General features: G+C 36.0%; 1 long non-coding RNA gene across 1 annotated transcript; it reads left to right on the top strand.

The window, feature by feature from the left end:
* Positions 1–1,241: 1,241 nt before the first annotated feature.
* On the top strand, positions 1,242–2,306 carry LOC143846698 (uncharacterized). Its single transcript, XR_013234816.1, has 3 exons — positions 1,242–1,326; positions 1,449–1,543; positions 1,633–2,306. It is a non-coding gene; the product is annotated as an uncharacterized LOC143846698 (long non-coding RNA).
* Positions 2,307–4,557: the final 2,251 nt, after the last annotated feature.

Below are 4,557 nucleotides of genomic sequence, written 5' to 3'. Positions count from 1 at the left end.
TTTTTATTTGTTTGATATAAATACTATATGTGAGGTTTGTGGGAAAAAATATTACATTCACTTGCTATTTGATATTGAGAGCTTCTTAAAGAAAAATGTGTATTCTTCTTCTTCTTTGGTGAGATGCCAAAGAAATGAATGATATAAAGCCTTGAGATAAGTGATTACCTCGTATTACTTGCCATTTATTGTTTCTACTGATCTTCTCATTTTTTTTGGGGGGTTTTTTCCCTAAAACTTCCTTCCCGGGAATGCCAAACCTCCATTAATCTCACTCAAAAACCTCTGTTGCATTATTTATATCATTAATCTTCTACCCAAAACTCACAAGATACCCATTAAAAAAATTTCAACGTTAGAGACATCATTCAAGCCCTTACACACCCGGGGCTCTTTTCATTTTGTCCCAAAACTAATTTTACACCCCCTTTCTAGCATATGTATGCACTGTGTTGATTGTAATCATTCCAGTCTAGCATTATTTGAATGTAGAGGTCATCATTCAAAGGAAGAGGGAAGTTGATTGCCCTGGCATAGCCTCTAGGTTTTTCCATACAATAATATACTTCATTGACATCTGTTTGGCTGTGATGAAGAACATGAGGCCAATGGATATGAAGGGATCAATAAAAATTAGGTTGTAATGTTGATTGATATCTATTCCTTCTACCTTTAATCATCCGTCTGACCCTCCTCTAAATCTCACATCTTTTCTATCCCCTCTTCTGCATTAAAAAAAAAGAAAAGAAGTCCACTTCACTCATTCACGGAAATCTCATACACCCCTCGGTATCCTTCTTCAGTGTACCCCTTTCTTATAGACCCCATCTTTCCTCATTCATGGAAAACCCTTCTAGATCTCTCTTTCCCCATTCACGAAAAGCCTTGATTCCTTTTTCTTCATTCTTGAAAACCTTTTTTTTTTTTGGTAGGTAAGTTGGGATTGAACCTCCGACCCCTCCATGTTGAAGAACAAAAGTATGACCATTGAGCTAGAGGCTCAATCCCTCATTCGTGAAAACATTAATCTTCTACTTCCCTTTACTTTTCTATTTGAACATCTCATCAAAACTCTAATCTCGAATATCTCAGGGACAACAAAATATAGATAAAAATAAAATAATAATCCATCCTTTTGTCTTTTGGCCTGCATGCATTTTGGTTTCTTTTCTGTGATATGCATGTATTTTGTTTAATTAGTTTTAGAGCCGGGCAAGTATTCATTTGTTTAATGCCATTGTATTTTCCTTATTATCAGCACTATTTCTCCTCTTACAGAAAAACCCAGATCTCTGCAAGGATTAAATTTCATAAAAATCCTATCAGGTAAGATGATCATTCACTCACTGCAGTCGTATTCAGAATAGCTACATTTGGTTTCTCTCTATGTATCCATTTTGTCTATTTCTCTGTCATCGTCAAGTTATATTTTACCTAATTAATTGCAGAAGATGAAGAAGCCTTTGACGTATTATACTGTATAGCATTCGAAATGATGGACGCTCAGTGGCTTGCAATGCACGCTTCTTACATGCAATTTAATGTACTCTCTCTCTCTCTCTCTCTCTCTCTCTCTCTCTCTCTCTCTCTCTGGATATATAGTAAGTTGCTTATTCTTACTACTGCCCTCAGGAGGTCTTACAAGTGACGCGGACGCAATTGGAGAGAGAGCTATCTTTAGAGGACATTCATCGAATTCAAGATCTTCCAGCTTACAACCTCTTGTATCAGTAGTGTATTGGTTCAGCTGTATAATCTTCCCAATTTTATCCTCGAGCTTGACAAGCAAATCATCACTTTTAAGTCATCATTTCCAAGATGAATAAATAACACTTCTATCAAATCTGTTTCCTCACTGGATGAATTTCCAGCTAGGAAACCGGAATGGATTATTTATTTATGAGAACCATCCCCCAGTTAGATAAGAGATTTAAAACCTAGAAAGCCAGCTTTTTTGTTTAGATCCAAGGATCTTGATGATGGCTTCAAGCGATCCCTTAATATATTTATCAAGGCCCGCCCGTTGCCTTTAATTCGACCTTGAAAATTCACAAGAATACATTAATACCATGTATCGTTTGTGATTAAAGCCTGTTTTTACCAAGTTAAAATAGGGAGGGTAACACGGACGAACGAGAGCCCAGCTGTTACAGATCTGGCAGCATTATCTTTTAGGATTTGATTTAGTTTCTAATGCATCTTTGTGATTTGATTTGATTTCCTTTATGTTTTAGTCTTTGTTACCAAGTTAATAGACTTTCTTATTTAGTAGATAGTAATAAAGGGGAGAGGAAAGTTTATTTGTATTTATTCTCATAATTGAAGCAGTAAAGAATTCACTGCATTTTGGTTGAAATCTGGTTTTCCAAGAGGACACCCTTTCCCTCTCTTTGTGGGTAATTGCCATCTGATAGGTCCAAAACCTGTCAACAGCACAGGGCCCCTTATATATCTTGCGACTCAAAAAGCCCTCTTGATACTGTCTCGATCTCTTGCCTTCACAACGCCATTTTTCTCTAATGACTCATTTCTCTAGGAAATTTTCTCCTTTTGTAAATACGTCCATAATAAAAGTAAAGGGAGCTGCCTATTTGCCCCGTCTTCTCTATTTTTCGTTCACACCCCTTCTCTATTTTTCTTTCGACACACCCTGTTTGGTTTTTTTTTTATTTTTCTGTCTATGTAAGCTAACCTTGCATTACAAAAATGCACGAAAATGAGGTTGATAATCATAATTAATTAGAGTATGTACATAATATATACTGAGCGTGTTTCATTCCATCGTCATTCATCTCTTTTTAAGAAATACTTTTATGGTTTTACGCTTACTAATTATGTTTTGTCGTTTTAGACATTTTCCCCTATAAATTTGGTTACCAGTACTAAGTCAGATTTCTGCTACTAATTAAGTTTTGTTACTATGACAACTTATTCTAATTTGCCTCTTATGAACTTCACATTTTCGCTATAAATTTGGTTACCAATACTAAATTGGATTCCCGCTACTAATCATGCTTTCCCGTCGATCTTGTTGCATTTCAAAAAAAAAAGTGTCTCCCAGTTTCGGAAACTAATTCGAGTTTTACTCTACTTTTGAAATTTTACATTTAAACGCTAAGAAGGTTAAGTTGGTGCTCCTAATTCAAAAATCCACACTAAGCTTCTTTCATGTATATATCATTTCAGCTTATGCTTGTTGTAGCTTTTATTTTAATATCTTAGGATTTTTTAATTAGTAGAGTTTTTGTGACTATAAATCCGCATCAGTTTTTTTTTTTCTCATAGGGTTTCAATTTTTTCTGTAGCTTCTATTTGTGACTGATAAATTCACATCATAGATGCAACTAGGTACACGTTGCAACTTTTATTACAGTGTTTTAGTGTTTTTAGTAGAGTTTTTGTGAATGGTAAATTCTCGATCATCAGTTTTTTATGTATCTAGGGTTTTGATTTTTTTTTTTTTCCGGTAATTTTTTTATGTATCTAGCCTTTACACCCGCTCATAGCCTAGGTGTAAAGGGATATTAGGGATTGGGAACAAGTTAGCAAGTCCCTTCCATGTCCTTCGGGATAGCTGGCGACTTGATACCTTAAATCCTTGTCTCCGTCATAGGAACGGCAGATATCAGTGTACCCCTCTCGCTCCGGCAGGTCATATTTTTACTTGCATCATTTTCTTCATATCTTTGCTTGTGGCTTTATGAATCTCTGTTGTGATCAATAGTATTCACATTCGGAATGGTGAAATATTCTCAAAATGTTTAATATCTGATTTTATTCTTTTCATCTTGTCCAAATTTTAATATTGAGATCCCCTATTAATTTTGTTCTCCTTAGGAAATCTATTTGGTTATTTATCACCCCCAACAACACTTACTACCCACTAGGCCCACCACAAGGTATACCTTTCAATCAACTGGCCTGGACCCACAAATGCATTTACAAATTTTTTTTTTCAAATAAACATGCAGTTTTGGAAAACTCCTTGAGAAACATTTTATCAAATCACCTGGTTAAGCATTTTTAGATGTCCGAGCTGTGATCAAAACTGTAAATGACTTTCCTCTTAACGAGGTGGTGAATTCCTTGTTGGGCATTCCTATTGATCTCGGGTTACCCCATAGCCAGCATACCTTAATACGATTCCTAATCGAGAACCACTATGAGGTAGACCAAATACTATAGAGCGGGCCTGCGAACCAATATGACCCCTCAGGTCAAAGGATATATAAAGGGCGTTGCTTGAATAGAATAACCTTATCCTTATTTCTTGTCCACAGGTTATGTCAAGGTATAATGATCTCTTTCAGTGTGTAAATTATTTACTACACCCATGCTGCTTGCTTAAAGCTAACTCCCGGTGGCCAAGATAAGCCACCCAAATGCGTGTATGGAGGCGAGGCTTGATGCTAGCTGTTAATAGAAAGAGATGTCTAGTCTTAACCTTTAACTAGGGATGTTTTAGGCGAGGCTTGACATATGTTTGTACTTAGGTAACACCGTAGGATAGGCCATGAACATAAAGATTATGTGGTAAGGAGATATGGCCTTCCAATT

Source organism: Tasmannia lanceolata, unplaced genomic scaffold (genome assembly GCF_043159265.1).
Source record: "Tasmannia lanceolata isolate RefF3 unplaced genomic scaffold, GAP_Taslan_0.1 ptg000015l, whole genome shotgun sequence".
In the NCBI taxonomy this organism is placed as follows: Eukaryota; Viridiplantae; Streptophyta; class Magnoliopsida; order Canellales; family Winteraceae; genus Tasmannia; species Tasmannia lanceolata.
Note: the sequence above shows the minus strand (reverse complement) of the source record. Positions and strands in the feature narration are given on the sequence as shown.